Genomic DNA, 26,211 nt, shown 5'->3' with positions numbered 1-26,211 from the left:
TGTTTGTCTCGTCTGAGTTTTGCTTCACTGACTTCTGTCCTGGTTCACTGCTTTTACTTACTGGGGCTAATTTAGACGTGGATGCAGTCTCTGCTCTACTCTAAATGTTCGCTCTTTTAAAGACAGGTCACTTCCGATCCCCTGTGGCGATAAGCCAATGGGGAGGCTACCTGGTGTCAGACAACGGGGGGCGTTCTACTTAAAATGCCTGCCCAATGAAAGGGATCGTTACCGAGGCATGAAGCCGTGTCGGTGTCACGCACCGGAAATATTACGCACAGCGGATAAGGCTCATTAGATTACAAGCAGTGTCAAAGCTGATACACAGAAGGGGGGGGGGGGGGGGGGTAAGAGACTAAAACCTCCAAGCCACCTGGCATCTTCTATGATGTACCCTGTCAAAAGAAATGACACCCACTTGACAAAACGCCGAGTCCAAACGAGCGGCACATTACATAACGACCACCTAAATCTGAGATAAGAGATTAGAAATGCATCCGGTCGGGGTCTACCCTACGATAGTAAACACACAATAAAGTACAATGCACAAAGACAACCAGGTATTATTTAGTCACTCCTTAGGCACTGATGGTTAGAGGTTACGCTGCTGCTTCTCATCATTTCAAGTTGGGGATTTAGCACAAAGGGCATTTTTTAAAGGTAAACCCAATGTGACTAGCACACACACACACAGGGAATAGCTATAGACAGGGGAGGCAACTGGGTCGGGCAGGAGATAATCACACACAGTGAGACGGGGTACGCCACTTGGCTACACATGTAAACGCCGAAACTGTTAACTGGTGTAAGGAAGTACAAGAAATATACCTAGAGTACATTTACAGAGACAAAGAAGGGAGGTCATGGGATATATATATTTTTTCCTTGATTTTGTTATTTATAGAGGTTACAACACGAGTGGTAATGGTACCGAACAACCGTTCTGATCAAACAAAATGATTTACAAGTTTCTTACTAAACGCATATACACCAAAAAAGTCAAAAATCGATTCCCATGAAGCTGACTCTCCATCTCAAAAACAGCTCCCATGGGGTCGCCTTCACGCGGCGGGAGCGTTTAAACAGAGCTACCCCACCCCTTTACTTCTCTTCTTTTGTCTTATTTCTGCCTTACCAGTCCTTTCGCCTATATTTCCTTCCAAGAAAACTCTCCCTACTATTCCCTGCAGTTTTCCAATTCTTTTCTTGTTGTCTTATTTCTACCTGACTGGATCCATCACCTTTATTTCACTTACCAAAAGTCTTCTTTTCCACATCATTATTTCTCTGCACCCCGCATGTCGTAAGAGGCGACTAACGGATTCTGTTTCTCCTTTTACCCTTGTTAAGTGGTTCTTGTATAGAATATAGTCAATGTTTGTAAAGATTTTAGTCAAGCAGTATGTAAGAAATGTTTAGTCCTTTGTACTGGAAACTTGCATTCTCCCAGTAAGGTCATATATTGTACTACGTTGCAAGCCCCTGGAGCAATTTTTTGATTAGTGCTTTTGTGAACAAGAAACACTTAACAAGTGGCTCTATCCCATCTCCCCCCTTTCCCCTATCCCATCTCCCCCCTTTCCCTCGTCGCGATATAACCTTCGTGGTTGAAAACGACGTTAAACACCAAATAAAGAAAGAAAGAAAGAATCTCAAAAACACGTGTTTGATTATAAACAAAGTTTTGAGGTAAGAAAAGGCTAAACAACTCACGATGATTTGATTGTGCCACCAAGAGAATGGTGTGACGTAATACAATGACACCATGTTTCAAAAAAAAGAGGACGTCATACATTATTTTGTTCTGAAAAAACCGAGTCATGGAAAAAAGCACAGGCACTCGTCACGAGGTGGGCGGGGCCTATGTCTTGGATGTCACTTGTGATGGACAGTCGTCTTTTCTTATGACAACTTGTAAACTTGTAGTACTTAGCACAGGCACTCGTCACGAGGTGGGCGTGGCCTATGTCTTGGCTGTCACTTGTGATGGACGGCCGGGGTCTTTTCTTATGGTTTATAGTTATACAAGGTATGATACTGATTCTCTCGACCTCGTCGGCAAACTTCGCATTCCTGCCATACACAGCTTAGCAAAGCAAAACAACGGCTATGATAAAATCAAGCAGACAATAAACTATCGGACACTGACAGATTTATACCAAATAGACGTTGCTACTGCTGTCATTTTGCAAAACGGCACGGATTTTGACACACAAAATCCACCGTAGTTCTGAACCGAACGGAAGTTACGAATGACTTACTTCCCCTTATAATCAAACCGAGACAACAAGCTGTGTCTTCATTGGCTGAAGGGAAAATATTGCGCGAAATCTGACATGTAGGTCTGTTGTAGATTTGAGAAATCATAAGAATGTTGGTTTGTGTTAACGTTGCAATCTTGAATAAAATAGTAAGATTGCTTTTGTTGCTCCAGACTGATATTGTTATGGAGCTTGTCTCCGTCCAAAATTGCGCACCATAAGAGAGGGAGGGAGATTGAGAGGAAAGAGAGAAACAAATTTTAAGGAAGCAAAATGCTGCAATCTAGGACCACCTGAGCTCAGAAACTGTCATTTATTTCAATGTGGGATGTCGAATCGACTTGTGTGCAATGACGTTGTATCACTTTCCATAATACGAATGCAATATTTAAAGGTGCAGTCCTTCTCGTCATGCATTTACCCCAGCTTTTTTTTCTTTTTTCTTTTTCATTACTTTATTGTCCCATCGCTTAAAAACTCGGGTCGCTTCCTCCCAGTGGAGTGGTAATGATCTTATATGTACTGTATAAAATCAGGGGAATGCATCGTCCGGAGCTGATTTAGCATGTTAACAATAACGATAGGGTATGTCGGGATACATACACACATCGACTCGAGCGCGTCCACTCGCGCGCAGGCACAAGCACTACTAGCAATAATATGGTCACCTACGTACTGTTCTCCGGCGCATGGTCGGTACACACAGTTCACACACACAGTTCACACTGTTGCCTACAGTCTTAGCCACACAATCACACAGCCGCACACACACACAAACACACACACACACACACACACACACACTTTAACAGAGGGGTTCTGCATTCTATAAAGCATAATGCGGGCAATATACAAAGAAGAATGATGTATCATGCGGGTCTTTCCAAGAAAAACTATTTGGACAAGGTCTGCCTCTGTTGTTTGGCTGCGAAAAAACAACAAAAAACATCGGCAACAAAAACAAGACAAAACAGGAAGGCGTTTCACAGTTCAAACGTCATGCAAATCAATTATAACAAGATTGTTTCTTTCGCTACTATTACTTGAGTTGAGCGATACCGAGTCAGAACAACTAGCACAGATGCAAAAAGACAAGGGCCAGCAGGTAGGTATTGAATGCGAGAATGTTGCACGGGTATGCAAAACATGTTAAGTATCCTAAAGCACGTCATTGCATAGACACAAGCATACACAACCAAGCAGACACAGGCACAGACACACACACACACACACACACACACACACACACACACACACACGTGTGGTATTTGGCCAGGGTTGAAGTGAACATTCACGTTCTTTCACTGAGGTGAGCGTCCTTATTGATGCTGTCTCACACAAGTTCGAGTGTCCGACACAGTGCATGAATTTGGGGCGTGGTAGAATCCCACGATTTCTGCGAGGGTTAACTATTCGGGTGTCACACGAGGGGGATTCCCACAGGCACATGATGTACAGGACAACAGACATACCACTACGATGTTCCATTACTGCAGCTTGTCCAGCTCTAACTCTGTGGTAATTCTTGAGACGGAATCATTTTTTTCGACGAAAATGTCCCCATCCCAGACCCAAGTGTCCTGGATCCGCTTTTCCCCCTTCAGGCGGCGGGCTCTGGCGGCCAGTCTGGCGCGTTGCCGGGTCAGGTCGTCATTAATGAAGATTCCACCAGCTGGCCCTGACACAGCCTCTGCCGCCGAACGGGGACGTGAAGGGGAGAAGCCAAGGCTCGTTGCGGTCTTCTTCTTTAACAGCCTGCGTGCTGCCATCAGCGATCTCTTATGACGATAAGACGTAAACTTGACCAGGATCGCTCGCTCTTGCTGGTCGGGCCTACCGACCCGATGGGACCGGTCGATCATCTCGTCCGTCACCTTCACTCCTATTTCGGCGCTGAGTTTCTTTACGATGTCATCGGTAGATTCGTTTTCCTTCACTTTTATGCCACTGATCCTCACGGAATTCCTTCTAGAGTCTACCCTGGCGTGAAGGTCGCCGATCTCCCTGTCCTTCTGGGCAACAGTCTCACGCAGGGTCTTTACACCCCCGGTATAGGGGTGTGTATAGGTTTCACTCGATGTGTTTGTTTGTTTGTTTGTTTGTTTGTTTGTGTTCGCATATAGATCTCAAGAATGAACGGACCGATCGTCAGCAAACTTGGTGAACAGGTTCTATACATTCCTGAGACGGTCCTTACAAAAATTGGGACCAGTCAAACACACGGTTAGGGAGTTATTGGTGGATTAAGCTTAAGAGTGACATATTAATGGTCAAAGGGAAATAACCTTCTCAGTTGGTGGCAGTGAGAATGGTTATTTCCCTTTGACCAACGGGGGTGTTTTTCCTACCTCGACGTACCCTTTCGCAATGGACCCTGTGTTTACGCGAATAAACATTCTGACTTCTGACTTCAGACTTCAGACTTCAGACTTCTGACTTCAGACTTCAGACTTCAGACTTCAGACTTCAGACTTCAGACTTCTGACTTCTGACTTCTGACTTCAGACTTCAGACTTCAGACTTCTGACTTCTGACTTCTGACTTCTGACTTCTGACTTCAGACTTCAGACTTCAGACTTCTGATTTCTGACTTCTGACTTCTGACTTCTGACTTCTGACTTCAGACTTCAGACTTCTGACTTCTGACTTCAGACTTCAGACTTCAGACTTCAGACTTCTGACTTCTGATTTCTGACTGTCTCTCTGTCTCTCTGTCTCTCTGTCTCTGTCTCTGTCTCTGTCTCTCTCTCTCTCTCTCTCTCTCCGCATGTAATAAAGTTCTGAGTTCTCTGACGGGGGTGTTTTTCCTACCTCGGAGGAATTTCTTGTTATCTGTGCCATTAGGGGGCCACAACAGCCTCGGTGAGCAGTTGTATGATCGCAGGGTCAGAAAGAGCTTCACGGAGTCCTTCCTTCACTGCCCCTGTGTCCATGGTGCTGCAGCCTGGCGATGACGTCTCGATGACGGTGCTGTGCAGGGGATTGTTGGACCCGATGATCGTTGTGTCGTCGAACGCCTGCGTGTAACGGTCGTCAAGGTCAAAACACTGCCGTTTGCCTTCTTTCTCGGTTATAGGCGACACCGCAGCCCTATCCCTTGTGTCCCTTGTTGATTTAGACATCGGGTTTAAGGATGAGGGTTTAGTCAGAGTCGTTGAAATGATTCGCTGATTCTTCTTATGGTTCTAGAAGTTCTAATAGTTATAGACAAGTCAACAGCGAGATTCCTGACGTGTGTACAACTATCTCAAGGCTCAAGACCCAAGAGACGCGAGAGAGGTTTTTAAATGTTTTTCCATGCGCCTGTGGCATAAGAAGGCAAGAAGGGCGAAGGACGAGGGGTCAGCTCAGCACGTGCAGAGACACACGAAAGCACACATATCACGAGTTAAAATACCGATGGCATGCCCGGGTCGATGAAAATTGTCAACAAACCGGTTGATTATCTCAGGAAACGTTCATAAATGACATGATATGCAGCAAATAAACACCTACTTGGAGCAACATGTCACATGTCTGTCATGCGAAACAACATTTAACGTAAGAGTTGTTGACGATTTAAAGGACAGAAGGAAGAAGTTCAGGTAGACAAGTCAGAGTAGAGTTGTGTAGGAAGAGGGTCAAGGTCACACGTTTTTAAGGTGGTTTCTTTGATGACTTTTTCCAGTTCAGGGAGAGTCAGAGGCTTGAAATGTGAGTAAGGAGTTCCTGTAAAAGCAGGAGGAGTGTCAGAGCTTTGATATGGTATGTTGTCTAGTTTGTCACGGATGGCTTGGATCTTGTTGTGGAAATACTCAGAGAAAGCTTGTGGGAGTTTGGTAGGGTCAATGTTGTTGGGCAAGGGAGAAGCAGAAGAGCTGCCAAGTAGGTCATTTAGGATATTTAGTGCGTCCGCTCTTTTTATATTTAGTCAAGTTTTGACTAAATATTTTAACATCGAGGGGGAATCGAAACGAGGGTCGTGGTGTATGTGCGTGTGTGCGTGTGTGCGTGTGTGTGTGTGTCTGTGTGTGTGTGTAGAGCGATTCAGACTAAACTACTGGACCGATCTTTATGAAATTTGACATGAGAGTTCCTGGGTATGAAATCCCCGAACGTTTTTTTCATTTTTTTGATAAATGTCTTTGATGACGTCATATCCGGCTTTTCGTGAAAGTTGAGGCGGCACTGTCACGTCCTCATTTTTCAACCAAATTGGTTGAAATTTTGGTCAAGTAATCTTCGACGAAGCCCGGACTTCGGTATTGCATTTCAGCTTGGTGGCTTAAAAATTAATTAATGACTTTGGTCATTAAAAATCTGAAAATTGTAAAAAAAAATAAAAATTTATAAAACGATCCAAATTTACGTTTATCTTATTCTCCATCATTTGCTGATTCCAAAAACATATAAATATGTTATATTCCGATTAAAAACAAGCTCTGAAAATTAAATATATAAAAATTATTATCAAAATTAAATTGTCCAAATCAATCTTATTCCTTGTCGGTTCCTGATTCCAAAAACATATAGATATGATATGTTTGGATTAAAAACACGCTCAGAAAGTTAAAACAAAGAGAGGTACAGAAAAGCGTGCTATCCTTCTTAGCGCAACTACTACCCCGCTCTTCTTGTCAATTTCACTGCCTTTGCCATGAGCGGTGGACTGACGATGCTACGAGTATACGGTCTTGCTGAAAAATGGCATTGCGTTCAGTTTCATTCTGTGAGTTCGACAGCTACTTGACTAAATATTGTATTTTCGCCTTACGCGACTTGTTAGGTTTGGTGCGTCCCGGGACCCCCTCCACAAATTTCTAGTAGGTGTTTTCGGCTTCTGGTGCGTATAAGACGCAGGGACGCGCACTTTGGGGAGCCCTGCACACACACACACACACACGCACACACACACACACACACACGTGCGCGCGCGCACACCCACACACACATAGGGGAAGGGCTCCTAATATGGACCGGCTCCTAATATGGACCACCTCCTGTTCTGAACAATTAAGGGCGTTATAGAACGCTCAAAACAATGTCATTCGCTGTATTCACCCTCGCTGGATAACTTGTATATGTCAAAACTGTTGCAGAAACACAAACCTCAAAACCGCAAGGCTTTTTCTTTTTTTTCTCACTTTTGGACGAGTTCACTCTAAATTTGCCGCCTAAAACGGGCTCGTTTCTGTCCATAGCGAAAGCTGTTATCACACAAATATTGCTATATATATGACAGCTAAGACCGTATTTGTTACATTTTAGCAGTCTTGACCCGAGTTTCTACTGCAAACAAGAATAAAAGGAAAATCTCAAAGTACGTGTGTGTTGCCTAATATGGACCACCTGCAACAAATAGAAGAAATAAAAGCTAAAGGTTATTTTCATTAATAGATACAGACGATTGCTGAAAATAACCTATAACTAGCCCTCGAGATTTAAAAAAAATATATCAAATATGTGGTAGTTGATAATTTCACTTATTTTCACTCTGTTTTTGTTAAGCTTCCTACGTTTCCTGGTGTGATTCAAATAATTCTCTCATCAACCCGAAACAGATAAATCTAAAACATATAGTCTGACTTGCACACTAAGTTGTATCATGTTATTTGAAGTATAGGGGGCTTTTTACAGTGATTCGTGAAGGCCTTTTTACTGGTCCATATTGGGCGCCAAGGCTCCTAATATGGACCATTTGTGATATTTTCTGTATTTAATTTTTGCTGAATGTCTATCAAAGCTAATTCACTCTAATTTGGCCTAACGGTTAACCGAAGAGAGAAGGACTACCAAACACAAAATAAAACTTCTTCACAAGAAAACAAGCCAGTGGTCCATATTAGGAGCCCTTCCCCTAATTATGATCTCCTAAATCTTAAAAATACATACATATTTTGTGTTGGATTTGAAAACAAGCTCACAAATCAAGAAAACCCGTTTTATGCAAATTAGTTTGGTTCGTGATAAGACCAAGATAATTCATCGGCGCTGTCTTGGTCGCAGGGTTTAACCTCGACAAAAATGCACTGCGTTCAGTTTCATTCTGTAAAGCTTGTTCCTAATATACGCTGCAACTGCATTCAGGATGTGAACACTCCATGAAACATCCGTTATGGTCAGTTGTTTTATTAACACTGCTTGCGTTGTCGGGTGCCGCTGTTGAATATTTGGACTTTGCCAATAAATCAGTTTCATTATTTGAATGAGCAAGGGTATCGCCATTCCCGTTTTGAGTGCTTACACTGCATCTTGGATGTAATTTGAGTTGAGCTTTCCTCATCTAGAATTGTTTTTAGAATTAAAAAAAGAAGATTTTGTTGTTGAGAAAATACGGTTACAAAATAAACGAATTGTGATCAGCAGTAAAGAAGAGCCCTTTTATCAGTGATATCCTCAGTCACCCGGGTCATATGGTACAAGCACAGCGGACCAGAACTGCTGTTAACCCGTGATTTGTAAAAATGTAAAACATTTTACAAATCACGGAGCGCGCCCCGCTATTTGTAAAATTTGTTACAAATCACGTAAATAAGCCCGATACTTTCTTGGCATCTCTAATGTCAAGTTTTTAGATTTTTTTTTTTCATTACTTTATTGTCCCATCGCTGGGAAATTCGGGTCGCTTCCTCCCAGTGGAAAGCTAGCAGCAACAGAGTCGCGCTACCCCAAAGTCAAGAATTTATTTAAAATAAAATTCATTTTTGTTTTATTACTTTATTGTTCCATCGCTGGGAAATTCGGGTCGCTTCCTCCCAGTGGAAAGCTAGCAGCAACAGAGTCGCGCTACCCCAAAAGTCAAGGGATCTATTAGATTTTTTCATTTTATTCATTACTTTATTGTCCCATCGCTGGAAAATTCTCTTACAAACACACACACACACACACACACACACACACACACACACACACACACACACACACATTTACATACGCACGCATGCACGCACGCACGCACGCACGGCACAGCCGGGCTCACACACACACACGCACCCACACACACACACAGTGACTCACACAAATCTCATACACCAGCAAAACACACACTCATACGCACATAGACAGACGGACATACACACCTTTACAAACAAACACACATACACACTCATACACACACAAACATACACACACACTCACACTCTCTCTCCCTCTCTCTCTCTCTCAGTCTTTCAGTCTCTATCTCTCTTTCTTACAGACACACACACACACATTTACATACGCACGCATGCACGCACGCACACACACAGAGGCTCACATACACACACACACACACACACACACACACACACACAACACAACAGTAACACTGACGCTCCGCGTTTCGTTTTGTTTACAGTAAGCCTACTGCCAGTACTGGTACTCGCCATGCTTCTTCGCAGCAGTTTCAAAATGGCGCCCCAAACGCTTACGGAAATTGCCGGAACATACCGAAGAGGCGCTTGTCCCTTCTGTCTAATATAAGTTCTGTGATGATACCCAGGTGAGATTGCACACACGATAGCAGAGACAGACACCACAGGCACCCTAAGCTTGTGCGCCCTTAGACCGACCTTTGACTCCTGTATCTTTATGTGGTCTTTCCTCCCACTGTAAACTGATAAATTATCCACCTGTGACTTTAGCCGGGACTTTGTATGTTATGAACATCTATATATATACGACTTGTGTCTGTGTGTGTGTGTGTGTGTGTGTGTGTTTGATTGATCGCCATGCACGGCCAAAGTTCTCGATGGATCTGCTTCAAATTTGGTGGGCTTATTGACAGAGACCCCGGACACAACCTGATCGATGAGATATTTCAACACGTGCTCTCAGCGCGCAGCGCTGAACCGATTTTCGTTTTTCACTGCACGTTACTATTTTTAGATCTTCCTTCCTTCGTGCGCTGGCGTCAATCGATATTCCCGTTTGTACGTTTATATTTAGAAGGTCACTGCACGTTACTATTTTTAGATCTCCCTTCCTTCGTGCGCCGGCGATGCCGGCGTACACCCGGCAAAGCCGGGTCCCCGGCGACGGCCGGGTATTCGGCTCTACTTCTTCCCGGCGAAGCGGGTAATCATCTAGTAGTATATATATATATATACAACTTGCAAAATTCTCAATAAGTTACGGTCATACTGCATGTGGCCTCTCCCACTGTAAACTGATTATCCACCTGTCCTTTTATGTGGTCTTTCCTCTCACTGGAAGTTGATCCAGTTATTCAGCTTTATGTGTCATTTTCTCTCATCGTAAACTGATCCATCCACCTATAACTTCATGTGGCCTTTGCGCGTTTTATACTGCCACACAAACTTTGCGTACGGCTCTATAATATTCTCTGAACTTGTACCTCAGTAAAGTTTTCACGTCGTAGTGGATTTGTTGTGGAAAGAAATCTGACACTCACATCGGGAACACAATCCTACCACATCTGTAAAAGTGATTATAGGGCAAGTATGTTGAACTTAATCATGTACCCTATATTTATTCTGCCAGTGTAGCACACAAGAACGAAAGTGAATTTTTTTTTTAAACTTAAAAAAAAAAAAAATTACCATAAAGCAAATAAACTTGGCCAAAAAATTATTGCAACAAATTTCAAACCCAATTTAAAGCATTAATCCCCGTGTCATTTCATTAAAACTGTATATGCCAGTTAAGACCGTTCACTTAACCTCCAGGATCACCTTTTGGATTAAATATTTCTTTTACAGGGATCACGTGACCGCCGCTCAAGTAAGGGTACCCTCAAAATCGACCAGACAAAAACGGAAGAGCTGAATGAAAAATTGACAAGAAATCACAATAGACAAAACTTTGCAACTTTGACATACGAGAAGAAAGTCAAACCAATTATCTACCCTGAATTGATTGTTTTGTTTTGCTACCTTGCGTATTTCGCGTGCTATGCTATTCCTACTGATGCAGGTGTCGATCGCAAGAGCGGGCAAAAACGGGACTTTTTGTTGTTCGGCTCTTCCGTTTTTGTCTGGTCGATTTTGAGGGTACCCTTACTTGAGCGGCGGTCACGTGATCCCTGTAAAAGAAATATTTAATCCAAAAGGTGATCTTGAAGGTTAAGTGAACGGTCTTAACTGGCATATGCAGTTTTAATTAAATGACACAGGAATTAATGCTTTAATTTGGGTTTCAAATTTGTTGCAATAATTTTTTGGCCAACTTTATATTCGTATATAAAAGTATTGCACAGTGCTGTGTTTCACTCAGTACCGCCAACATAAATGTCATTGTTTAGCTATTGAACACTAACTAATCATAATAGTGATTTTTCTTTTATCGACGGTGTGGCCACGAAGTGTCTGCACCGAAAAAAGTCAACAATTTATAAGTGAGTGAATGTCAGTTGTCACGATATGCTAACTAAATGTTGATTTGGAAGTCAGTATCCGTTGTGACGGTATATCGCTCACAACTTCTTAGTGGGGATCCATTTAGACGCTATGACGCTTATCACTTTGAAGTCATGTCGTTTATATTATTGCAGAGCTGACGTCCCTTTATTTCTAACTCAGTTCTAAGTCAGTATCCGTTCCGCGGACGGTATAGCACTAACTACTGCCGCGAATATGTATGTGCTGGCGGCTGACTGCTAATGAATCGTTGTTGCGTTTTGTGTCCTCGGCACGCTCTAAACTGACGCCGGTCACGTGTTCCACTTTTGAACACGCTTCTTGTAACAAGTTTTGAACACAGTGTCCATGGTACATAATTCTGCCAGCAAAGTTGCACACATGGTAGGCTAAATGCTAATGTTTAGTTGAACACTTGTTTTTACCGTGTGTTTTTGTTTTGCTGGTAGAAGTATGTGATATTTCCCACTGTGTTCAAACCTGGTCACAAAAAGTGTAACACTTGAGTAGTTTAGAGTACAACCGCGCATCCTCAGTTGATTGGATTACGCTGACCACTGGCTGACTCGCTGTGCAAGTAGTGACCAGCAACTCGCGGTGTGTGATTTTTGTACTATAGAACTGGAGCCATGCAACAACGGTACACACACCTGTCTCAAATACAACTGGATGTAAACTAAGCTCACCGTGGTGAACAGAACACTCACGTGTATGCCTATCGTTTAGCACATCCTGTCTCGAGTTAGAAGGGGGATATGATGAGAAGAATCTACCTGGACAAGTGACGCACCTCTGGCATCCATTCACAAAGAGGGCAGGAAGAGAAGTGTCCAGCGTTGTTGATATTTGTCTCGTGCCCTCTCCATGTTGTATCGCGGTGCCTGCGTCACTCCAGTCTTATATTAGACTCCACACTCTACTCCTCCACTGACTCTCTGCGCACCAGTCTAAGTGAATTTTCCTTTGCTGTTTTACGACGTTTGTTGTCGCTTGTAAACGGATCCGCGGTGTGCTCTCCTTGCCAGCAGGGGAGTAGAGAGATCTAGCCCCCTGACATACAATAGGCCCCTGACAGACGGCACAACACGACGCCAACAAACACTGTAGCGCGCCAGCCAGCCATTCACTGGTAAGTAGATAGAATCAAAGATATTCTATAGCTACGCTGATACTATCAAACCCCCCACTGTTTGTCTCCAATTCTCTCCCTCCGCTCTCTCTCTCTCTCTCTCTCTCTCTCTCTCTTTCAGTCTCTTATCTTCACCCCCACCTTCACTAAATTCTGTCTTCAACCCAAACTTCACCATACGCGGTGTTGTTACAACTTTCCTTCCACTCCGTGGGGGAGCGTACGTATGTTTGTATACTTGCGTACGTCTATTGACGGCGCTATTAGGTTAAGTACTCTCACCGGAAATAATGAGAAAGGGACGGAAGAGGGAGGTGAGTAGAGTGAGGAAGGGGGGGGGGGGGGCTCTGATGTTGGCTCTTGGAGTGTCTGTTGTGTGCGCGCACAATGTTTTTTTGATATTTACCTTGAATAAAAAAAAAATTCCTTTCGTTGTTGCCGCCGCAAGCTGTAACCTGGTGACTCGACTCGACCAGCTTAAAGTAAACTGCATGCCTCCACGCACGCACGCACGCACGCACGCACGCACACAAACACATTGGCACACGCACACACAAATGACACACACTCACGCGCATGTACACACACACACGCACACAAAAACCGGCACACACACACACAGTCCCACATTAATTGATGAGGTAGATGTTTCTAATTCTAAACGATTTTATCTGTGTACCTACCTGCATCAAATAAGGAGGTTTAGAAACTGCGTCACCTATCAGCTACGTCACCTACCAGGACACGTATCTCACATGAGGGTCGCGCTGCGTGTGGTGATTAGGTACGTGTTCACGTAGCAAACCCTTCCATACGTCAGCGCAACGTATGTCAGATTTTTATCAAGTCCAACCATCCGAGAAGGGTGTAGGGATGCTCAATATTTTCTGGAATCTTTCCTTCGCGCTTCAGTCCATGTTTCATAATTCTGGTTTGTATACATCGTAGTCGCCGATGTGTCAAGAGCATGACCCCACGAACGACAAGGCGCTGAGACTTACGTCGCGTATCCTTCTCTGGGCCTACTGAATGTGCTCGCCTCGATTCACTTCGAAAAGCAGACACAGAAAGCAAAATACCGCTCGTTCAAATGTATTTTGTAGTTAAATCTGTTCAGTGAAATGAATTCAATCCCTCCGGTAAAAAAAATAATGGTAAAGCTCCCCTAGAATGGATTTTAGTGCAAATGTGTCGGTGTCTCGATAATACGTGAACACTGTGACCTTCTTTTTGACAACTTCTGGGCCCGTATGCATGAACTGGAAGTCAGAAACACTGGAAGTAGAGGCCTATTTTGAAAGTGGGAACTCCCGAAGTTAACTTTCTAACTGTTCCCTATGCACGAACGCCGTAGTGCTGACTTCGAGAGTATTCGGTCAAGGTCGCGAAAATTGGGGGAATCCCAACTTGTACATGCGTTTGTTAACGGTAAGCTTGGCGACCAGAAGAAACAAGTCTCATCGCGAGTTCAAAAGGGCGAACGTTGAGCGCATTAGTACTAACAGCGTTATTGCTGTTGTTTTTTGAATGGTTAAACGAAAGGGTCGGTTCAAACCTGTGATGATTGTCTTGGAATCAAATAACTGCCTAGCTATGACAATGACTTTGTTGACCTGAATGTTAGGGAGAAAAATAAATGATCATGTTGAACTGTTTTTCTCCTTTTTTTAATTTTTTTTTATCTCAGTTGCATGCAGGCAGCTTCAACCCTTTCTTTTTTGCCTCTCTTTTTTTTTGTTTTTTTGTTTTTTTGTTATTGGGGAGCATCCGTCTTTATTGATCTTTTTTTCTGTTCTTTTTTCCTGCTTTTTATATTAAAGTCAAGATTGGATTTTTTGTGAAAGCATAGGACAGTTTCTTTACGCAATTAAAAAAAAATGAACACAGAGACAAAAACCGGTTGTTGCAGCCTGAATGCAATTGAGGCCTATAAAAAAAAAAGATAAATAAAAAAAAACTTCTGCTCCCAGCGGCACTTGAACCCGAAGCGCCGGATCGAATTTCCGAATCCGTAACCACTGCACCATGCTACTCGTGTGAAAAAAAGCGTGATGAAAAGATGTAATATGAGTTATTCAGTCGTGATGGTTTGAACGCTCGCCACCTTCGCCGAATGACTCGAGCACGTTTTTTTCGGTTAGTAACTGATCGAACTGTCGCTTTTGAGCCACTCTGTTTCAAGCATTTCACCTAAATTAAACAAGAATGTCACAGTTCGTGTCTATGGTGCAAGGTAGCCGACCGTGTCATTGTAGCCAAGTTACGACAGTTGCTCGATTGACGCATTTCACGTCTTCGATATTCTGTCTGAGCTCATTTCCCAATGCGGAGCTGCCTTAAAAACAGGAATGTCCTGCAATTGTAGTTGCGTTGGAGGTTTCTTTTGGATGGGTAAGGACATTTAAGAAGCAATATCGTCGTATAATGATGTCAAGTCAAAGACCCTGCAAATTAACATTGAAAGTGGGAACTTCGGAAGCAAAGTTGCCAGCTACTCGGTATACAAGAGCTAAATTGAAAGCCCAAGTAGTGGCTTCGAGAGTTCTGAGGTCAAGGTCGAGGAAATTGGGGGAATCCCAATTAGTGCGCATGCGTTTGTAAACGGTAGGCTTGGTGACCAGAGGAAACAAATCTCATCGCGAGTTCGTAAATGGGCGAACGTTGATCGCGCTGTAGCTTTTACTATAGTTGTTGCTTCTGCCTGGTTGAACGAAAGAGAGCGAGTTTTAGCGTCAACTAAGGTGACTCGAGTCGAACCGGAGGTCGCAAAAACTCGGTCCAGTACGACTGGAGTGACGTCACCGGTTAACCAACTTTCAACCTTGCTTCCTGCGTAGGGTCTCTCCAGTTCCAAGATGGCTGCCAAGGCGAGGTGAGAAACTTCTGCAAATATTTTTTGACAAAGTTACGGATTGTGAGAAGACATTTGTTGTAAATCACTTAGCCTTTCAAAAATTAAGGATACTGGGTTCGATACTGTCTTGGTTTTAATGCATTTTATTTTAGCAGTGATGTTTATTTTGGGAAGAAATGAGGTCAACAGGAGTTTGGGTGCGATTTCGGCTCAAATGTACTTTAGCGCCCTGAACTTTTACCCGGCTGTTTTGCGCTCGATTTTCACGCTCACTTCTTCATTGACGTTCGAATCGATAGTTCGATGTTTTGGCATTACATTCACATCAACAATAAAACAGTACTGCTTGTTCATCATCGTCGTCCATCAACTCTCCACAACAGTAAATCCGTAACGCGCTTGTCGCCATCTTGTTGCAAGGGACGCGACTGGACACAACCCAACAGCGTTTCCGCGAAGAAAAAAACCAGACATGCGCAGTGACCCTACCGTAGCTCAACCCTGTTCCTCGCGAAAACTCGCTCCCTGTCGGTTCAAAGCTGTGATGATTGTCTTGAAATTGAATGACTGTCTGTAATAATGATTTTGTTGACCAGAATGTTGGGGAGAATAAAACATTTTTTGTTTATGTGATAGCGAAGTCGGTTATGTTAAACCTCTTCTTTTTTTTAATGATTTTGTATCGGTAAAACTGTTTTGGACAAAATAGATTGGTTAGAGCGAACGTTTGGGTTACTGGTAAATTTGAAAAGGCAGAAATCAATCAGTGTTTGGAGAATCAAGATATAAGGTGTAGTGAAAAGAAGATAAGTTCAGTGACTTTCATATTAATTGGGAAAATGTGTGTCCGAATTTTTACAAAAGATAAATTGTTGTACTTTGGTATTTGTACATTTTGTTTGTTCTCGTTAATTGTGAACAGGATGTATGTTTATATAAAGTTGAAAGTCAAGATTGGATTTGTTTAGCCTACGCGCGTGAGTGCATGTGTGTTAGATATAGTCATAGACATAGAACACTGTATTATCTCAATTACGAGAAACTCGGGTGTGGTGAATCATAATAAACAACATAAAACGTAAGAACATCAATAAAATATCGAGGCACAAATACTCAACTCATAATAGTGTGTGGTAAGGGGGGATGGGGGGTGCACACACACACACACACACACACACACACACACCAACGAACACACGCACACACACATACACATACACATACACACACACAGACTCGCACTCGCACGCACACACGCACGCACGCACACACGCACACACACACACACACACACACACACACACACACACACACACCGTCGAACACACACATAACGTCGAACACACACACACACACACACACACACACACACACACACGCACCGTCGAACACACACACACCGTCGAACACACACATAACATCGAACACACACACACACACGCACACACGCACACACACACACACACACACACACACACACACACACATAAAGCAATGACAAAAACAACAGTAGAAACTTACACTCAAACCCACACACACACACGCACACGCACACAAACACACACACACACACACACGCACACACACACACATACAAACACACACACTCACACATGCACACAACGACGCCCATTTTCCTATATCCTGGCGCATAAACCACATTTTTTAGTTGTGTGGTTGCTTGACTAAAATTCAATAAATCGGGTGACCCGTTCCAACGGCTCTGCGATATCACAGCAAACCATAAAGCACGCAAGGACGACCCAAGTTAAATTTAGAAATGTCATCTCGACCAAAATACTCACAGGAAGCAAGTACATTGCGCGAGGAAGCGTATGTTTAAAAAGACTGAAAATTCAGCATAACAATAACCTTTTCCCAGGAACAGATCAAGTCTGCTAGGTAACCCAATGCACACGTGTATCATGTGTGTCTGGTGGGGGGGGGGGGGGGGGTGTTTAGTTTGGGTAGAAAAACTGCCTAGCAAGAATGTTTTGTTTCATAAAGACATTGTAAACGACCCTAAATTAATGTTCCGTCCAATTCATTTGAATTGAAGGCTAGGTTTGGGTACACACATAACGGCATGCGCGTACGCACGCACACCCACAAACACACACACAGACACAGACACAGACACACACACACACACAGACACAGACACAGACACAGACACACACACATACACACATACAAACACACACGCACACACATGGCGTCAGACAGACAGACAAGCAGACAGACATACACACACACACACACATATACACACATACACACATTCGCACACGCACACGACAGTCAGAAACACAACCACGCCCACTTACACACTAACACACACCCTTATAAGCGGGGGTGAAAGCGTGGTGGCCAGTGACCCAGAACGAACACAAGCCAACGCTCGAAGTTCGATTGCCCTACTTTTCTTTTCTGTTTCCTTAAAAAAAAAAAATTCAAAAATATCATTGACGGTTAAAGGCTGCCATATTCGTAGCGTTCATTAATTAAGTCATATTGTTTACATGTGCCAATAATGTTATAAAACTGTTGGGGAAGGGCTCCTAATATGGACCGGCTCCTAATATGGACCACCTTCTGTTCTGACAAACTAACGGCGCTAGAGCGCTCAAAAAAGTTTTATTCGCTGTATTCACCCTCTCTGGATAACTTGCACATGTCAAAACAGTTGCAGAAACAGAAATCTCAAAACCGTTAGGCTTTTTCTCTTTTTTTCACTTTTGGCAGCGTTCACTCTAAATTTGCCGCCTAAAACGGACTCGTTTCTGTCCACAGCCAAAGCTTTTATCACACAAAAATTGCTATATATGACAGCTAAAACCGTATTTGTTACATTTTAGCAGTGTTGACCCCGAGTTTCTACTGCAAACAAAAAATAATAGCAAAATCTCAAAGTATGTGCGAGTCCCCTAATATGGACCACCTTCAACAAATCGAAGAAAATAAAAGCTAAAGGTTATTTTCATTTATTCATTAAGAAGCTTGCTGGAAATAACCTATAACTAGCCCTCGAGATTTAAAAAAAAATGCAACAAAAAGTCTTCTTTTCGTGGAAGTTGATAATTTCACTTATTTTCACTCTGTTTTTGATAAGCTTCTTTAGTTTCCTGGTGTGCTTCAAATAAAAAACGCTGGCGCTGGACCCGAGTACTCTTCAGGGCCCGTATGCATGAACTAGAAGTAAGAAACACTGGAAGTAGAGGCCTCTTTTCGAAGTGGGAACTCCCGAAGTCAACTTTCTAACTGTTCACAATGCATGAACTGACTTGAACGCCAAAGTAGTGACAGCGAGAGTATTAAGGTCAAGGTCGGGGAAATTGGGGGAATCCCTACTAATACGCATGCGCACGTTTCTATCAACATGGCAGTCAACGAAAATGGCAAGGCACGTGTGCCGCTCAAAAAGAAAGTAGACACGGAGGGGCGTTCTGCACCTTTTTCAGATGGTGAAATTGCTGTACTCTTGACAGAAGTGTTTTACGAAAGAACGGTTATTCTGTCCAAATTTCAGAACAGTTAATTAGAAAAAAAACACAGTAAACACCAAGTTTACAGAACAGTCTAACTGTTAAACATAAAGACGCTGTCTGGTCCAAAATTGCCAAAGAAGTCTCTCTCTCTCTCTCTCTCTCTCTCTCTCTCTCTCTCTCTCTCTCTCTCTCTCTCTCTCTCTCTCTCTCTTTCTCTCTCTCTTACGACACATGCACACACAGACAAACGTACATTCATGCACATACTGACACTATGACACAAGTGACACTGACGGCACACATAAACACACACACACACACCACACACTGCACACACACGCGCGCGCTCGCGCGCACACATATACACACACACACGCACCCATACACGCACGCACAGTCACAAACAAATAACCACACACTCACTCTCTCTCACTTTCTCTCATTCTCTCTCAATCTACACTCATACACACACTGAAACTATGATGACACAAGTGACACGTCACACACACACACACACCCACACACACACATACACACACACACACACACACACACACATACTCACCGTAGTGACACACATATACACACGCGCGTACAGTTGAAAGTCAAGACATGATATGATTTTTTCAAAGCATAGGAAGGTTTCTTTTGCAAATGAATAAAATTAACACAGAGGCAAAACCCGGTTTTTGCAGCCGGAATGCAATTGCGGAGGCTTAAAAAGGAAAAGATTAATAAAAAAATATATAGCTCCCGGCGGAACTTGAACCCGGAGCGAATGAACGAGAGTCCGGAACCGTTACCACTGCACTATGTTACTCGTGTAAAATAGAGGCATGATGAAAAAAGGCATTCTGAGTTATTCAGTCGTGCTGGTTTGAAAGCTCGCCACCTTCGCCGAATGACTCGAGCACGTTTTTTTCGGTCAGTAACTGATCGAACTGTCGCTTTTGAATCACTCTGTTTTAAGCATTTCACCTAAATTAAACAAGAATGTCACAGTCCGTGTCTATGGTGCAAGGTAGGAGACCGTCTCATTGTAGCCAAGTTACGACAGTTGCTCGATTGACGCATTTCACGTCTTCGATATTGTGTCTGAGATCATTTCCCAATGAGCTGCCTTTAAAAACGGAATGTCCTGCAATTGTAGTATGCGCTGGAGGTTTCTTTTGGATGGGTAAGGACCCTTGAGATGCGATATCGTCGTATAATTATGTCAAGCGAGAGGCCCTTGACATTGGAAGTGGGAACTTCGAAAGCAAAGTTGCCAGCTACTCGGTATGCACGAGCTAAATTGAACGCCGAAGTAGTGGCTTCGAGAGTTCTGAGGTCAAGGTCGAGAAAATTGGGGGAATCCCAATTAGTGCGCATGCGTTTGTAAACGGTAGGCTTGGTGACCAGAAGAAACAAATCTCATCGCGAGTTCGTAAATGGGCAAACGTTGATCGCGCTGTAGCTTTTACTATAATTGTTGTTTTTAACTGGTTGAACGAAAGCTGTGATGATTGTCCTTAAATAGAATGACTGTCTATAATAATGATTTCGTTGACCAGAATGTTGGGGACAATAAAAAAAGGTTGTTATGTGGTAGCGAAGTCGGTTAACTTAAAACTCTTTTTGTAGTGTTTTTTTAAGGCTTGTATTTAATGGTCCCTCAAATTAGACAGACAAATCACATAATTAGCCGCTTTCACCACATAAATAGATGCTTCCAGCAACAGAAATGTTAATTACCAACAGAAAAGCTGAATCTGCAACAATAAAAATAAACCAGCAACTGAATGGATGATTCACCAACAATTAATACACTTCAGCAACAAAAAATACGCTCAGCAGTTGATTAGCCACTTTGAGGCACAAATTAGACGTTTTCAACAACAAAATAGCTACAAAGAATGGATGAATGGTCAATGTTGATTTTCTTGAGTAGTTTTCACTAACTGCGTACAATGTATGGCCGTTCATCACACAATTGCACTGGGTGAGTTATGATCAATGTTGACACTAGGTGAATTATGGTCAATGTTGACATATGCATTCTCCAAACGTGTCCTGATGATGATTCGTTCCTCCAAGCCGCAGCTCTGTTCCTTAGGAAGTGGAAGGCATCAGAGGAAGAAGGAGTGGCTTCCTTCATCGAATATTTTGAGAGCTCATGGCTCGATTAGAACATCACCTGGTACGAGGGATATGCCATTGATCACCCCTCAACCAACAATGCCCTGGAATCCACCAACATGCAAATCAAGAGGCAGAATACCATTCGTGAAAGATTGGAGTTGTCCAGATTCCTCGCTGTTGTTGAGCAAGACATTGTGAAGAACTGGTCTGCCGAGAGAGCCCCAGGTAGAGATGGAGATGAGCCCAAAATCCCTGTGCAGGATGTCCCCAAGCGTGATCTCAAATTGTGGAGGGAGGCTTATCAGTGGGCCTCATCGCCTAGGGAGTCGCTGAAGGCAGGCAACTTGATCTACGTCGCATCCTCAACCTTAGACAAGGAGTTAGCTACAGCCATTAGGGATGTTGAAGAAAAGAACCAATCTGCCTCATGGGCAGATTTCGATGACTTTGCTGCCTGTAGAATGCCATCTGGAAGGTCACAATTGACCCAGACTCTGACCAGTTTAGGTGCAACTGCCCAGGATTTCTCAAGGGCAACATTTGCAAGCTCTCTTTGGGATGTGAAATCAGACTCAAAGTATCTAAAGCTCTATCCCAAGCGAAGATGATACCCATCGGCCAAAAGCGGAAACGCGGGCGCCCAAAGTTGGCAAAAGCAGCGCTTGTCCGTCAGGGACTTTCCAGGTTTAATTTGATGAACTTTTAAACCTCTTAGTACTGTACATGCACTATGTGTGGCCTATGTGTGAGTGAACAAGAATATGTACAAGTTAAGCTATTTCGATTACATTTGTCACTATCAGAATGATCTTTCTAAAGCTCTGTGTACAATTTCTGTCTTTCTCTATCGTGTTATGTTCTAAAAATGACAAGGCTAATTCAACAACAAAATAGAAAATCTAACAAACAGAATGTATCAGTTTAGTAGATTATTTTTAGTTAATGTTGTAGGAAGTATCCGTTTCATTGCTAGTATCATCCGATTTGTTGGTGAGTAGTTTGTTGCTAGTTTCATCTCTTTACGTGCTTGAATCATCTTATCTGTGGCTGAAATCATCTTTTTTCGTGCTCAAAGAATCCTTTTTCGTGGTGGAAAATCTGTTGATGAGGTAAGCCTCTCTGTTGCCAGATTCATCTATTCTGTTGGTAAATTAATTTTGAGCGTTTTTTTAATGATTGTGTATCGTAAAACTGCTGGACAAAAATAGTTTGGTCAGAGCGAATGTTTGTGTTACTGGTAAATTTAAAAAGGCAGAACTCCATTTTTGGGGAATCAAGATATAAGGTGTAGTGAAAAGAAGATAAGTTCAGCGAATTTCATATTATTTGAGAAAATGTGTGTCCGAATTTTTAAAACAGAAAAACTGTTGTACTTAGGTGTTTGTAAATTACGTTTGTCCTCGTTAATTGTGAAGAGGATGTATGTTTATATAAAGTTCAAAGTCAAGATTGGATTTTTGTAGCCTACGTGCGTGTGTGCATGTGTATTAGACATAATACATAGACATAGAACACTTTATTATCTCAATTACGATAAACTCGGGTGTGGTGAATCACAATAAACAGCATAAAACGTAAGAACATGAATAAAATATCAAGGCGCAAATATAGTCAGCTCATCATAGTGTGGGGAGTGGGTACACACACACACACACACACACACACACACACACACACACACACACACACACACACACACACACACACACACACACACACACCGTCGAACACACACATAACGTCGAACACACACACACACACACACACACACACACACACACACACACACACACACACACACACACACACACACCGTCGAACACACACACACCGTCGAACACACACACACCGTCGAACACACACACACCGTCGAACACACACATAACATCGAAAACACACACACACACACACACACACACACACACACACACACACACACACACACACAAACACACACACAAACACACACACACACAAACACACACACACAAACACACACACACACACAAACACACAAACACACACACACACACGGCACGCGCGAACACGCAAACAAACGTATGAAGGAACAGACGCACAATTATACCCGCACGCACGCACACACAGGCAGACAGGCACTCGCACAAATACATACACACACACACACACACACACACACACACACACACACACACACACACACACACACACACACACACACACACACACACACACACACACAGATAAAGCAATGACAAAAAAAATACCAGAAACTCACACTTAAACACTCGAACACACACACACACAAACACAGACACACACACACACACGCACACGCACACAAACAAACACGCACACGCACACAAACAAACACACACACACACACACACACACACACACATACACACAACGACGCCCATTTTCATAGTAACACAGTAACCCCCTCGTATAAGCGGGAATGAAAGAGTGGTGGCCAATGACCCAGATCAACAAACAAAAGTCAAAGCTGGCAACTCAGGTTTGTATTCAGGGAAATTTGCACGAAATGCATGCAGAAGATACGACTTTTCCCTCTATTTTCTCTCTTTTGGAGCGTCAGCTCGGTTTGACATGAAAAACTGAAGAAAAGCCCTGCCTTTTTGCACTGAGAAACTGTGGAAGTAGCGTGTTTACTACTGGGTCTGGCTGTAGTACATTTACCCTCATTTACTTCCTCGTTAGCTTCCAAAGTAAACTCTTTTTTCGTCCCATGCATGCGAAAGTGAGGATGTACTTCCGATGTCACTCAAAACTTTAGAAGTAGTCGCAAAATACCCTGAGTTACTTCCTCGCTTTGCTTCGAGGTAAACCCTTTTTCCGGCCCATGCATACGAAAGTGAGGCAAGTACTTCCGATGTCACTCAAAACTTCGGGAGTTGTCGCGAACTTCCCCCATAAGCATACGGGCCCAGACTGGCTCGCTCCCCCAGTATGAAAGTTTTTGTCTTGTGCACGTGGATTTAAAAAAAAAATAAAAAAAAATATAAAAATTATTAGAGTAAAATAAAACATTAAAACGTTCATAATAAACAAAAGTAAACAAGAATTAAAAAAAAAAAAATAGACCGCCCATGCCGGGAATCGAACCCGGATCACTTGGATTTAAAAAAAAAAAAAAAAAAAATTATTTATTTTACACAATTAAAAAATTATTAGAGTGAAATAAAACATTAAAACGTTCATAATAAACAATAGTAAACAAGAATTAAAAAAAAAAAAAAAAAAAAATAGACCGCCCATGCCGGGAATCGAACCCGGATCACTTTGGCCATAGACGAATCGCTTTCCACCAGGATCACTTGGATTAAAAAAAAAAAATTTTTTTTAATTTATTTTACACAATTAAAAAAATTATTAGAGTAAAATAAAACATTAAAACGTTCATAATAAACAATAGTAAACAAGAATTTAAAAAAAAAAAATAGACACACAGGATCCCTTTGGCCATAGTCGGAAACGCTTTCCTCCAAGCCAACAAATCTGACATTTGCCAGTGAACTCAAATGCCTATACATGTATTCCTCGCGCAGTGGTACACGCACGCAAAGCACGCAAAGCCTGGTACGGTGTCGCTGGCTTGGCTGGGCGGTTTATCAGCCGAACGGCTATTCTGACCCACCGCGAATTGCGCCCTCCGTTAAGAGTCGTTTTTGTGGAATATTTCGCATTTAGGTCCCAGGTAATTATGAAGTTTTAATACGATCAATCGGACCTATTATCAAGTTAGTGTATCAACTTTTGAACGAACTGCGCCCAGTAGTTTCCCAGCAATAAGCTGTTAAGTCGAGACAGACACACAGACACACAATTAAAGTCTGCTGGACCCTAGTACTGCGTACTCGGGGATAATGCTCTCATCAACCCGAAACAGATAAATCTAGAGCATATTTTAATTAGGCTGACTTGTACACTAAGTTGTATCATGTTATTTTGAAATATAGAGGGCTTTTTACAGTGATTCGTGAAGGCCGCTTCACTGGTCCATATTAGGCGCCCAGGCTCCTAATATGGACCCTTTGTGATTTTTTCTGTATTTAATTTTTGCTGAATGTCTATCAAAGCTATTTCACTCTAATTAGGCCTCACGGTTAACCTAAGAGAGAAGGACTACCAAACACAAAATGAAACTTCTTTGCAAGAAAACAAGCTAGTTATCAGCATGAAACAAAAAGTGGTCCATATTAGGAGCCCTTCCCCTACCCAAGGGGATATAATAACGATTGGCTGTAGCTTTCGAACACAGACAAAATTATTTCAGTATTGCAAAGTGGTGTTGATAGTGTCGAATGTAAACAGAACAGTCTTGGAGTGAAAGTGGATGTTTTCCGGAAATTGCGCAGGCGGAAATATACGATCTCTCACAGTACATATTCGCAAGAATAAGGCCACAGGCTTCAGCTGACAAGCTACAAGTACATCTAATTTTCTAATAGGCCTATGTACTCACGTGTCCAGCAAAACTTTGGCGATTTCAGTATCCCCTTTGTACTTGGTTCTCAATTTGAAGCGATAGGCCTCTGACGAAAACAATCTTTCTTTCAGCGCGACCCAGCGCTGGTGCTGCGTGGTGATGAAGCAAGGAGTCCACTTTCTCTTCTCGGCAGATTTAGTGGCCCTGACAGCTTTAGACGGGTTTACTTCTATCTTTTTTGCCATTGTACGCAACCGCGCTTTGACTGTCTCCGACGCCATCTTTGGTTTACAAAACGTCACGAAGTGACGTCAACGGTCTAAAAATAGCCCAAGTCCTGGAGAACTGTTTCTAGCCCCCTGCTAAACAATGCAATAAAGAAATAATTATTTCTCGTAATTGGTAAGGACTTCAAACCTAAAACTTTGCAGGAAGCTTAATTTATACATCCCCGCAACGATGGGAAAAGCCCTGGAAGTAATTAAACTAATTAAATAGGACTATATGTCAGCCTTTAACACTCGGTATGATCTGGGTCAGTGGAACATAACTTCCACGTGCAGCACACAGCGACACCCACACAATGACAGCAGC

The 26,211-nt window shown here is 42.7% G+C and overlaps 1 protein-coding gene across 5 annotated transcripts in view; it reads right to left on the bottom strand.

The window, feature by feature from the left end:
- Positions 1-12,720, bottom strand: part of LOC138966259 (phospholipid phosphatase 3-like) — a 41,728-nt gene extending 29,008 nt beyond the window's left edge. For 2 of the 5 annotated variants that reach the window (XR_011455653.1, XM_070338400.1), the window contains exon 1: positions 12,304-12,720. The gene's annotated coding sequence lies outside the window, so the exon portion shown is untranslated. The remainder of the gene's footprint in view (positions 1-12,303) is intronic. The other 3 variants (XM_070338401.1, XM_070338402.1, XM_070338403.1) reach the window with 3 other exon arrangements.
- Between the last annotated feature and the right edge of the window lie 13,491 nt (positions 12,721-26,211).

Source organism: Littorina saxatilis, linkage group LG5 (genome assembly GCF_037325665.1).
Source record: "Littorina saxatilis isolate snail1 linkage group LG5, US_GU_Lsax_2.0, whole genome shotgun sequence".
NCBI lineage: Eukaryota > Metazoa > Mollusca > Gastropoda > Littorinimorpha > Littorinidae > Littorina > Littorina saxatilis.
The sequence above is the reverse complement of the archived record's forward strand: the minus strand, read 5'-3'. Positions and strand labels throughout refer to the sequence as shown.